This window comes from Ovis aries, chromosome 22 (genome assembly GCF_016772045.2).
Source record: "Ovis aries strain OAR_USU_Benz2616 breed Rambouillet chromosome 22, ARS-UI_Ramb_v3.0, whole genome shotgun sequence".
NCBI lineage: Eukaryota > Metazoa > Chordata > Mammalia > Artiodactyla > Bovidae > Ovis > Ovis aries.
Genome location: NC_056075.1, coordinates 16,425,956 through 16,439,290, shown reverse-complemented (window position 1 = coordinate 16,439,290; position 13,335 = coordinate 16,425,956). Strand labels below are relative to the sequence as shown.

The following is a 13,335-nucleotide window of genomic DNA, read 5'->3' as shown; positions in this document are numbered from 1 at the left end:
TTCCATGGATCATAATGTTACGATGTTTTCTACCTGGGAAGGACTCTAGAGAGCAAGTAGTCTATGGAACAGAAAACTCACCTGGAAATACTGAGCTTATTTTCAAAATAACCTAACCAAAAGAAGAATGAGTTAGATATAAAAACTAGATTTCTTGATTCTCTAAGATAGCAGCTGAATAAATTTCTTCAGTACCTACTGAGGGTATTAAGTCATGAAGATACTATTTAAAAAGGATTCTGTAGACTCTAGGACTATGATGGTCAAATGAATGTGTACATTTCTGAAGATGTAAAATGCCTAAATAAAAGTAAGTTAGGTAATATAGGCATTTCCTTAGTCTTTCTGGTATAGTTTCTTCATTTAAAAAATGGTATGGTGTGAATAGACTTAAATGGAGTTATCGACAGTAGTACAATAATACTAGGAGACATTAACACATCATTTACATCAATGGACAGAACAGTTCAGTTCAGTCACTTACTCGTCTCCGACTCTTTGCAGCTCCATGGACAGAGCAGCCAAACTAAATTAATAAGAAATCATTGGCCTTAATCATCACATTAGACACGATGGACTTGATAGATTTATATACAACATTCCATCCAAATGTAGCAGAATACACATTCTTTTCAAGTACACATGAAACATTTTCCAAGATAGACCATATGCTGTTACAAAACAAATGTCAGTAAATTTAAGAAATTGAAATTATATTGAGCATCTTTTTGGCCACAATGGTATGAAACTAGAAATCAATTACAAGAAAAAAAAAAAACCTGGGAAAAACACAAACACACAGGAGCTGAATATGTTGTTGAATATATTGTTAGCTGCTACTAAACAACAATGGGTCAAAGAGGAAGTCAAAATACCTTGAGAGAAATGAAAATGGAAACAACATTCCAAAATCTATGTGACTCACAAAAGCAGTTCTAAGAGGGAAGTTCATAGTGAAAGAGGTCTGCCTCAGGAAACCAGAAAAATACCAAGTAAGCAATCTAACCTTACACATAAAACTAGAAAAAGAGTGGGCACTCTCCATCCCCCTTCTGATGTCTATGTCAGAAGGTTTCTCTGTCCCTTTTCTTTCTTTAATAAAACTGCTACACAAAAGCTCTTGAGTGATCAAGAATGATCCCTGGTCCTGACGCTAAATCTTCTTCTGAGATCACGAATCCGACACAGTTCACCACAAGCTATCATCTTGGGGGCTCATCCGGGATTTTCAGGACAAGGTAAGAACACTCAAGAGCTCTAGCCTCTCTGCTTTCTCAGTATACGCATTTTTTTGCTATACTTTACTAACGCTATGGTGTGCTTGTGTGAATGAATGACATGCCTTGCAGGAAACAAGTGATGAGCCCCGTTCTGTGGTTATGAGGTGCCTCATAATGATTGAAAGCAGCTCCCCAAAGGGGAGCCTTGTTGGGGGTTTATGCTGACCTGCCAATGCCAAGAGGCACTCAACCTCCCTTCAAGGGGAGTGGCCAGAAATGGGCAAAGCGTGTGGAGTGAACTTTCCTTTCTTGGTCACTTTTTTTCTGGTCTTTTTGACCATTCCATAACTGCCTGGGGAATTAGAACTACTAACCTACTCTGTCAAGAAAGCTGAGTGCCAAAGAATTGATGCTTTTGAACTGTGGTGTTGGAGAAGACTGTTGAGAGTCCCTTGGACTGCAAGGAGATCCAACCAGTCCATCCTAAAGGAGATCAGTCCTGAGTGTTCATTGGAAGGACTGATGTTGAAGCTGAAACTCCAATACTTTGGGCACCAGATGTGAAGAGCTGACTCATTTGAAAAGACCCTGATGCTGGGAAAGGGCAGGAGGAGAAGGGGATGACAGAGGACGAGACGGTTGGATGACATCACCGATTCGATGGACATGGGTTTGGGTGGGCTAAGGGAATTGGTGATGGACAGGGAGGCCTGGCGTGCTGTGGTTCATGGGGTTGCAAAGAGTCGGACACGATTGAGCTAATGAACTGATACTGAACCTAATCTGTCAGATCATAGACTATCAAGGGAATTGGGATTCATGCCAATACTACATATTTTTACTTAGACCCCAAGTATGGAAGCGCCTAGCCTTGCTAGGAGGCACAATTTACAAGAGCATGTTTGGGAGCCAGCCAGAGCTCTAACTCCAGGAATGTCTCTCAGGCTAGGGGTCACTCTCTTGACTGCCTAACTCAGGGCCCACAGTCCTAAAAGTCAGTCTTTGTCATGGCTGTGCCTCCTACCTATGTGGATAAAAGCACTGCTGGTGACTTTTGAGGACATCGATTGGGAATTGCAGGATCTGCTCAGATTGGAAGTCCAATGGGCTTCTTCCTTTGGTAGTGCTAGCTATTAGAAGACCAGAGAAAGCTCTCCAATGGCTTCTGTCTCAACTCCCTAGATATTCCTTTTGTGGAATCTGTGGAAAGGAACTGAAAGGAATGGACCTAGTAGCTTGAGGACAAAAATAATTTTCCTCACTGTCCAGCCCTCTACCACCTTTGCTATTACATATACTGGCATGGTGCTACTCAGAAGGGACATCTTGGTTGTTGTTCATCTCTTTATGTCTCACCACTTCTACTGCAGTCAGGACTGTATTTAGGAATGTACATGGGCACACATAAGATGGATGCTTCCTCTAGTAGTCCTAGCTTGGGAAACATTCTGGGAAACTACTCTGGCAAATCAAATAAAGGTCATGGTGGTAAGGAACTAGAAATCAATCTGGGATGCCATCAGGTCTACCCCTGGTGCATCTCCACCCCATCTTGGTGGTAGAACTGGGAGGGATGAGAAAGATGTCTTCGTCAGTAAGGGACAGACTAATTCTGACCAGGGAAAGAAAGCTTCAGTGGAAAGTCTGTCTGCACACCCATCTAGAGCAGGGAGGGACGCTTCTGGCGGAAAGAAGCCACAGCCGTGGATGCTGCTTTTTTCTCTCTTACAGATGGGAGCTAACAGATCCAGAACCACTCCTTTAAAATGTTAAAAAACTTGGGACAAGTTTGATCCCCAGAGTTTAAAAAATACTCACCTGGTTCTTCTTCTGTGATACTGAATGGCCACATTATCCTTTGGAAAATGGGGAACACTGGCCAGTTAAAGGGTCTCTCAATTATGATACCATATTACAACTAGACCAGTTTTGTAGAAAACAAAGGAAATGGGTTGAAGTGGCATATGTGTTGCTCTTTATCTCTCTGTGAGACATGCCAGACTTATGTACAAAGTGTGCAGATTTGGGTGTGAAGCCTTCAGCTGCCTCCTGCTCTCTTACTTTGCCCCTGTATCTGGGGCTCCCAACTGAACAGACTGAGAATCAGGGTACCCTTCCAGGAGGGGTGGCCTTAGTCTCAGTAGAAATTCCAACAGTCCCAACTGTGGTTGAGACTATTTAGAGGATCCAAAAAGTACATAGAAGGTTTTATGGGACTAACTTTACTTTATGACCTTACTTGGAGAGATGTAATGTATGTCTTGGGACAGACACTGACTCCTGATTCAAAAACTCGAGTTTTGGGGGAAGTTAATGCTTTTGTTTTTTCTTTTCTTTTTTTTGACTCAAGAAAAACATTTATTATTCCTATGTTTCCACTTGTTCTGTAGATTCTTTCGGATATTTTTTTCTTCTTTCCTTTTCTTTCCCACTTTGTTGTAGTTGTCAATTTTAATGGCATTATAAAATCTAATTAAGGTTTTGAGATTTTTTTCCCCCTCAGTCACATTTTTTTTCATCTTTTATTTTTTATTTTATTTTATTTTTTTAACTTTTTATCTTTACTTTATTTTACTTTATAATACTGTATTGGTTTTTCCATACATTGACATGAATCCACCACGAGTGTACATGCGATCCCAAACATGAACACCCATCCCACCTCCCTCCCCACAACATCCCTCTGGGTCATCCACATGCACCAGCCCCAAGCATGCTGTATCCTGCGTCACACATAGACTGGTGACTTGATTCTTACATGATAGTATGTATGTTTCAATGCCATTCTCCCAAATCATCCCACACTCTCCCTCTCCCTCTGAGTCCAAAAGTCTGCTATACACATCTGTGTTTTTTGCTGTCTTGCATACAGGGTCATCATTGCCATCGTTCTAAATTCCATATATATGTGTTAGTATACTGTATTGGTGTTTTTCTTTCTGGCTGACTTCACTCTGTATAATCAGCTCCAGTTTCATCCATCTCGTCAGAACTGATTCAAATGTATTCTTTTTTTTTTTCTTCACTTTTTTTTTTTAAAAATTTTAAAATCTTTAATTCTTACATGCATTCCCAAACATGACCCGCCCTCCCACCTCCCTCCCCACAACTCCATTGTGTATATGTACCACAGCTTTCTTATCCATTCATCTGCTGATGGACATCTAGGTTGTTTCCATGTCCTGGCTATTATAAACAGTGCTGCGATGAACATTGGGGTACATGTGTCTCTTTCAATTCTGTTTTCCCTGGTGTGTATGCCCAGCAGTGGGATTGCTGGGTCATATGGCAGTTCTATTTGCAATTTTTAAAGCAATCTCCACACTGTTTTCCATAGTGGTTGTACTAGTTTGCATTCCTACCAACAGTGTAGGAGGGTTCCCTTTTCTCCACACCCTCTCCAGCATCTATTGCTTGCAGATTTTTGGATTGCAGACATTCTGACTGGTGTGAAGTGGTACCTCATTGTGGTTTTGATTTGCATTTCTCTAATAATGAGTGATGTTGAGCATCTTTTCATGTGGTTGTTAGCCATCCGTATGTCTTCTTTGGAGAAATGTCTATTTAGTTCTTTGGCCCATTTTTTGATTGGGTCGTTTATTTTTCTGGAATTGAGTTGCATAAGTTGCTTGTATATTTTTGAGATTAGTTGTTTGTCAGTTGCTTCATTTGCTATTATTTTCTCCCATTCAGAAGGCTGTCTTTTCACCTTGCTTATATTTTCCTTTGTTGTGCAGAAGCTTTCAATTTTAATTAGATCCCATTTGTTTATTTTTGCTTTGATTTCCAGAATTCTGGGAGGTGGGTCATAGAGGATCCTGCTGTGATTTATGTTGGAGAGTGTTTTGCCTCTGTTCTCCTCTAGGAGTTTTCTCGTTTCTGGTCTTACATTTAGATCTTTAATCCATTTTGAGTTTATTTTCGTGTGCGGTGTTAGAAAGTGATCTAGTTTCATTCTTTTACAAGTGGTTGACCAGTTTTCCCAGCACCACTTGTTAAAGAGATTGTCTTTACTCCATTGTATATTCTTGCCTCCTTTGTCAAAGATAAGGTGTCCATATGTGTGTGAATTTATCTCTGGGCTTTCTATTTTGTTCCATTGATCTGTATTTCTGTCTTTGTGCCAGTACCATACTGTCTTGATGACTGTGGCTTTGTAGTAGATCCTGAAGTCAGGCAGGTTGATTCCTCCAGTTCCATTCTTCTTTCTCAAGATTGCTTTGGCTATTCGAGGTTTTTTGTATTTCCATACAAATCTTGAAATTATTTGCTCTAGTTCTGTGAAAAATATCGCTGGTAGCTTGATAGGGATTGCATTGAATTTGTAAATTGCTTTGGGTAGTATACTCATTTTCACTATATTGATTCTTCCCATCCATGAACATGGTATATTTCTCCATCTATTAGTGTCCTCTTTGATTTCTTTCATCAGAGTTTTATAGTTTTCTATATATAGGTCTTTAGTTTCTTTAGGTAGATATATTCCTAAGTATTTTATTCTTTTCATTGCAATGGTGAATGGAATTGTTTCCTTAATTTCTTTTTCTACTTTCTCATTATTAGTGTATAGGAATGCAAGAGATTTCTGTGTGTTGATTTTATATCCTACAACTTTACTATATTCATTGATTAGCTCTAGTGCTTTTGTGGTGGAGTCATTAGGGTTTTCTATGTAGAGGATCACGTCATCTGCAAACAGTGAGAGTTTTACTTCTTCTTTTCCAATTTGGATTCCTTTTATTTATTTTTCTGCTCTGATTGCTGTGGCCCAAACTTCCAGAACTATGTTGAATAGTAGCGGTGAAAGTGGGCACCCTTGTCTTGTTCCTGACTTTAGGGGAAATGCTTTCAAGTTTTCACCATTGAGGATAATGTTTACTTTGGTTTGTCATATATAGCTTTTATTATGTTGAGGTATGTTCCTTCTATTCCTGCTCTCTGGAGAGTATTTATCATAAATGGATGTTGAATTTTGTCAAAGGCCTTCTCTGCATCTATTGAGATAATCATATGGCTTTTATTTTTCAATTTGTTAATGTGGTGAATTACACTGATTGATTTGCGGATATTGAAGAATCCTTGCATCCCTGGGATAAAGCCCACTTGGTCATGGTGTATGGTCTTTTTAATGTGTTGTTGGATTCTAATTGCTAGAATTTTGTTGAGGATTTTTGCATCTATGTTCATCAGTGATATTGGCCTGTAGTTTTCTTTTTTTGTAGTATCTCTGTCAGGTTTTGGTATTAGGGTGATGGTGGCCTCATAGAATGAGTTTGGAAGTTTACCTTCCTCTGCAATTTTCTGGAAGAGTTTCAGTAGGATAGGTGTTAGCTCTTCTCGAAGTTTTTGGTAGAATTCAGCTGTGAAGCCATCTGGACCTGGGCTTTTGTTTGCTGGAAGATTTCTGATTACAGTTTCAATTTCCGTGCTTGTGATGGGTCTGTTAAGATTTTCTATTACTTCCTTGTTCAGTTTTGGAAAGTACTTTTCTAAGAATTTGTCCATTTCTTCCACGTTGTCCATTTTATTGGCATAGAATTGCTGATAGTAGTCTTTTATGATCCTTTGTATTTCTGTGTTGTCTGTTGTGATCTCTCCATTTTAATTTCTAATTTTATTGATTTGATTTTTCTCTCTTTGTTTCTTGATGAGTCTGGCTAATGGTTTGTCAATTTTACTTATCCTTTTTAAAGAACCCGCTTTTGGCTTTGTTGATTTCTGCTATGGTCTCTTTTGTTTCTTTTGCATTTATTTTTGCCCTAATTTTTCTTTCCTTCTACTAACTCTGGGGTTCTCCAATTCTTCCTTTTCTAGTTGCTTTAGGTGTAGAGTTAGGTTATTTATTTGACTTATTTCTTGTTTCTTGAGGTATGCCTGTAGCGCTATGAACTTTCCTCTTAGCACTGCTTTTATAGTGTCCCACAGGTTTTGGGTTGTTTTGTTTTCATTTTCATTAGTTTCTATGCATATTTTGATTTCTTTTTGATTTCTTCTGTAATTTGTTTGTTATTCAGAAGTGTGTTGTTCAACCTCCATATGTTGGAATTTTTAATAGTTTTTCTTCTGTAATTGAGATCTAAACTTAATGCATTATGATCAGAAAAGATGGTTGGAATGATTTCAATTTTTTAAAATTTATCAAGGTTAGATTTATGACTCAGGATGTGATCTATCCTGGAGAAGGTTCCATGAGCACTTGAGAAAAAGGTGAAATTCATTGTTTTGGGGTGAAATGTCCTATAGATATCAATTAGGTCTAACTGGTCTAATGTATCATTTAAAGTTTGCGTTTCTTTGTTAATTTTCTGTTTAGTTGATCTGTCCATAGGTGTGAGTGGGGTATTAAAGTCTCCCGCTATTATTGTGTTATTGTTAATTTCCCCTTTCATACTTGTTAGCATTTGTCTTATATATTGCGGTGCTCCTATATTGGGTGCATATATATTTATAATTGTTATATCTTCTTCTTGGATTGATCCTTTGATCATTATGTAGTGGCCTTCTTTGTCTCTTTTCACAGCCTTTGTTTTAAAGCCTATTTTATCGGATATGAGTATTGCCACTCCTGCTTTCTTTTGGTCTCTATTTGCGTGGAATATCTTTTCCAGCCCTTCACTTTCAGTCTGTATGCGTCCCTTGTTTTGAGGTTGGTCTCTTGTAAGCAGCATATAGAGGGGTCTTGTTTTCATATCCATTCGGCCAATCTTTGTCTTTTGGTTGGGGCATTCAACCCATTTACGTTTAAGGTAATTATTGATAAGTATGATCCCGTTACCATTTACTTTATTGTTTTGGGTTCAGGTTAATACACCCTTTTTGTGTTTCCTGTCTAGACAATATGTTTTAGAATTTGTTGGAGAGCTGGTTTGGTGGTGCTGAATTTTCTGAGCTTTTGCTTGTCTGTAAAGCTTTTGATTTCTCCTTCGTATTTGAATGAGATCCTTGCTGGGTACAGTAATCTGGGCTGTAGGTTATCTTCTTTCATCACTTTAAGTATGTCTTGCCATTCCCTCCTGGCCTGAAGAGTTTCTATTGAAAGATCAGCTGTTATCCTTATGGGAATCCCCTTGTGTGTTATTTGTTGTTTTTCCCTTGCTGCTTTTAATATTTGTTCTTTGTGTTTGATCTTTGTTAATTTGATTAATATGTGTCTTGGGGTGTTTTGCCTTGTGTTTATCCTATTTGGAACTCTCTGTGTTTCTTGGACTTGGGTGATTATTTCCTTCCCCATTTTAGGGAAGTTTTCAGCTATTATCCCCTCAAGGATTTTCTCATGGTCTTTCTTTTTGTCTTCTTCTTCTGTGACTCCTATAATTCGAATGTTGGAGCATTTCATGTTGTCCTGGAGGTCTCTGAGATTGTCCTCATTTCTTTTAATTCGTTTTCCTTTTTTCACTCTGATTCATGTATTTCTACCATTCTATCTTCTATTTCACTAATCCTATCTTCTGCCTCCGTTATTCTACTATTTGTTGCCTCCAGAGTGTTTCTGATCTCATTTATTGCATTGTTCATTATATATTGACTCTTTTTTATTTCTTCTAGGTCCTTGTTAAACCTTTCTTGCATCTTCTCAATCCTTGTCTCTAGGCTGTTTATCTGTGATTCCGTTTTGATTTCAAGATTTTCAATCATTTTCACTATTAATATTCGGAATTCTTTCTCAGGTAGATTCCCTACCTCTTCCTCTTTTGTTTGGTTTGGTGGGCAACTCTCCTGTTCCTTTACCTGCTGAGTATTCCTCTCTCTCTTCATCTTAGTTATATTGCTGCGTTTGGGTTGGCCTTTCTATATTCTGGGAATTTGTGGAGTTCTCTTTATTATGGAGCTTCCTCACTGTGGGTGGGGTCCTATCAGTGGCTTGTCAAGGTTTCCTGGTTAGGGAGGCTTGTGTTGGAGTTCTGGTGGGTGGAGCTGGGTTTCTTCTCTCTGGAGTGCAGTGGAGTGACCAGTAATGTGTTATGAGACGTCAATGGTTTTGGAGTAACGTTGAGCTGCCTGTATATTGAAGCTCAGGGGTGTGTTCCTGTGTTGCTGGAGAATTTGCGTGGTATGTCTTGCTCTGGAACTTGTTGGCCCTTTGGCTGGAGCTTGGTTTCAGAGTAGGTATGGAGGCGTTTGATGAGCTCCTATTGCTTAATGTTCCCTGAATTCAGGAGTTCTCTGATGTTCTCAGGCTTTGGACTTCAGCCTCCTGCTTCTGGTTTTTAGTTTTATTTTTACAGTAGCCTCTAGATTTCTCCATCTATACAGCACCGATGATAAAACATCTAGGTTAAAGAGGAAAAGTTTCTCCACATTGAGGGACACCCAGAGAGGTTCACTGAGTTACATGGAGAAGAGAAGAGGGAAGGGTTAGTTAGAGGTGACTGGAATGAGATGAGGTGGGGTCAAAAGAGGAGAGAGCAAGCTAGCCAGTAGTCACTTCCTTATGTGTGCTCCATAGTCTGAACCGCTCAGAGGTATTTACGGAGTTATACAGGGAAAAGGAGAGGGAGGAAGTAGACAGAGGTGTCCAGGAGGATAAGAGAGAGGAATGAAAAGGAGAGAGACAAATCCTGCCAGTAACCAGTTCCTTAGGTGTTCTCCACCGTCTGGAACACACAGAGATTCACAGAGTTGGACAGAGAAGAGATGGGGGAGGAAAGAGACAGAGGCCACCTGGTGGAGAAAAAGGAGAGTCCAAAGGAGGAGAGAGTGGTCAAGCCAGTAATCTCGCTCTCAGGTAAAGTTGGGTAGTGAAGTTTGGGTTTTTAAATGTACAAAATTGCCAACAAAAACCTAAAAGCAAAGATTAAAAATCTAGAGTAGGGGTTGGATTTTCAAAAATACAATATTAAAGAAAAGAAGCAGAAGGAAAAAAGAAAAAAGAAAAAAAAAGCCACAAGAATTATTAAAAACTCCAACAACAACCACATAAAGACTATATATGGTGTTTGCCTTAAAAAAAAACAGAGTCTTTTTTTTGAAAAGTAATAGTAGGTTATAGAAATAAAAATTAGAAGAGAAATAGAAGACTTAACAATTTTAAAAAAAGTTAGAAAAAAAAGCAAGAAAAAAAAAGAAAAAAAAATAGAAAAAAAAAAAGGAACGATTATAAAAATAGTAAAGGTATTCCTGGCCCTTCTCTGATGTTTCGGGCAGTGTGGGGTCACTTCCAAGGCAGTTCCCTCTGTTTAACTTCTTCTGTTTGCTGTTTTTTTTTTAGGCTCAGTTGTTCAGTTGCGCTGTGGGGAGGGGGGGATGCTGCAAACAAATAGCACTGTCATGTGCACACAGTGTCTCAGCCCCACTGGACCTGTCCCTTCTCGTGGCTCACAAACCGCTCCAGTTCTATGATGCTCAGCCAGGAACCGTCTGAGACCGGCCCTAGGCTACGTGCACCTCCCCGGTCTAAGCCACTTAGGTTCGGCGCTCAGGTAGCCCTCAGAGGCTCAGATTCGGTTGGGACTGTGTTTTGCGCCCTTCCCAGGTCCGAATAGCTCAGGAGTTTGGCGAGCATGGTCGCTGCGAGTTATCGCCTTTTCTGTCTCTGCTGCTCAGTTTTCTGGGTGTACCACTGGCGCCCCTTGTGAGGCAGATGGTGACTGTCCAGTACCCCCAGAAGTCTTAGCAAAGAAGCCTGCTTGCAGTTTGGTAGGTAGAGTCTTTCCAGGGCTGCAATTGCCCCTTTCCAGTCCTTACGGCTCTGGCTGCCTGTCCCCGGCGGGGGATGGTCTGCAGCCGGCTTTTTCCGTTCCGTCCTTTGTTCTGTGTGCGGTCCTGGCAGTGTCTTATGTTCGAGCTTTTCGTGTGGTAGCTATCCCACAGTCTGGTTTGCTAGCGCAAGTTAGATCTTTCTGGTTACGTGTGGGGCGTTCCTGCCTGATTCTTACAAATCTCTGCAGCCCACACCTCCCGCGCTTCCCTGCCCTGCCCCCACTTGCTAGTGGCGGATGCAGGCGTCTGTGCTGCTTTTCCGCTTGGGGAGTTACTGTTGGGCTTGTAATCTGTTGGTTTTAATTATTTATTTATTTTTCCTTCCTGTTATGTTGCCCTCTGTGTTTCCAAGGCTCACCACAGACTCGTCAGGGAGAGTGTTTCCTGGTGTTTGGAAACCTCTCTTCTTAAAATTCCCTTCCCGGGACAGGCTTCCCTTCCAGGGACAGAGCTCCCTCCCCACCTCCTTTGTCTTTCTTTTCATCTTTTATATTTTTTCCTACCTGTTTTTGAAGACAATGGTCTGCTTTTCTGGTTTCCTGATGTCCTCTGCCAGCATTCAGAAGTTGTTTTGTGGAGTTTGCTCAGCACTGAAATGTTCTTTCGAGGAATTTGTGAGGGAGAAAGTGGTCTTCCCATCCTATTCCTCCGCCATCTTAGGACCGCCCCCCTCAAAGCTACTGCTTTTGGAGATGAATGGCTTGAAGGCAAGGGGAAAGAAGGAACATGAAATAACCCTGCTTCCTACTGGGAGCCACGTGGTTCCAATAACAGAGCTAGATTGTCAGATGTGTTCTTGAAGGGCTCAAGCGAGCACAAGGACTTTATACTATGCTAAGTTGACTGACAGAGAACTGGGAGAGAAGAAAACTCCTGGTAAATTCCTAGATAGACTACAGGGGGCTCTTGGCAAGTTTACTGATGTTGATCTTGAAATTACAGAGGGAGAAATGATCTTAAAAGGTAGTTTTTTCACTCAGTCATCTCCAGATATCTGCTGTAAGTTTCAAAAACAGGCATTCGGACCAAAAAGTCTTTAGAAAAACTGTTGCAGCTGTCTCAGACAGTATATTTTGGTGGAGAGTATGAGGAGAAAATGAGACAAAAAAGAACCAGGCAAAAGACTAAAGCCCTAGCTGTTAGATCCACTCTGAAACAGCCTGAGGAAAAATGCCCAGAGGGACCCAGGTGAAAAGGGATGGACTTGTTATTACTGTGGAACGAAGGGGCATCTTAAGTGGGATTGGCCTGAGGCATATAAGCCGCCCCAGGCTCCATGTCCAGTCTGCAAAGGACCATAATGGAGAAGAGACTGCCTTCCGAGGTGTGAAAAAGTGAAGTCGTGTCCGACTCTTTGCGACCCGTGGACTGTAGCCCACCAAGCTCCTATGTCTATGGGATTCTCCAGGCAAGAATACTGGAGTGCGTTGCCATTTCCTTCTCCAGGGGATCTTCCCCACCCAGGGATCAAACCCAGGTCTCCCACATTGCAAGCAGACGCTTTAACCTCTGCACCACCAGGGAAGCCCTTAAAGACAAGAATACAGTCTCTCAGAAAACCTCCTATAGAGACACAGAACTTCAGATCCAAGTACTGGCATCAAAGATTTCAAGGGAGGAAAGGAAGCCAGGTTGAAAGAAGAAGGGGGAGGAGGCTGGAGAGGGGAGGCGAAAGGGGTGGCCTTACAGATGTCTCCTGCCACCTACAGATACCCAGGCATTATGGGACTTTTCCCTGGGCCTCCAGAGAAGGGAGGACTGGAACTCAGCCCTACCAGAAATCAGACCAGACCAGAACCAGAATTTGAGTTTTCTGCCAAGAGGAGGGGATCAGTCTCCAATCCTCAGCTCAGGCTGAGAGCCCTTCGACCAGATTCCTGCATCCAGGACTGGGGGACTAGAAAAACACGGAAGGATAGGAAGAGTTAAGGAGAGGAAGGACAGAAGCAAGGGGAAAGAGGTCAATAAAGTCTCTTGTTCCGAGGTGTAGGCCCCAGGGGTTGGACTCTCAAGACAATTGGGACTGAAGGTGCCTGGGGGTCTCCACACAAGCTCCCATCCTAATTACACCTGAGGAACCCTGGGTATTAATAACTGGGGGAGGGGCAATCAGTCAATTTCTTTTGGACACTGGGGCAAACTTCTCAGTGCTCACTGAAGCCTGTGGTCCTCTTTCCTCCTGATCCACTACTGTAATGGGACTGTCTGGATAAGCCAAACCTTATTATCTCAGTTGTCCTTTAAACTACAACTAGAACTCTGTGCTATTTTGTCGGGTTTCTAATCATGCCAGAATATCCTTTACCCCTTCTGGGGAGGGATATACTGAACAAGGTCCATGCCTCTGTTTTCATGAATATGGAGCCTGCTCTTTTTCTCCTGTTAATTGAACAAAATATAAACCCTGAAGTGTGGG

At 41.1% G+C, this 13,335-nt stretch overlaps 1 protein-coding gene across 2 annotated transcripts in view; it reads left to right on the top strand.

The window, feature by feature from the left end:
• LOC101107486 (cytochrome P450 2C31-like) overlaps nucleotides 1-13,335 on the top strand; it is a 102,913-nt gene that overhangs the window by 50,455 nt on the left and 39,123 nt on the right. The gene's annotated exons all lie outside the window — the stretch shown is intronic.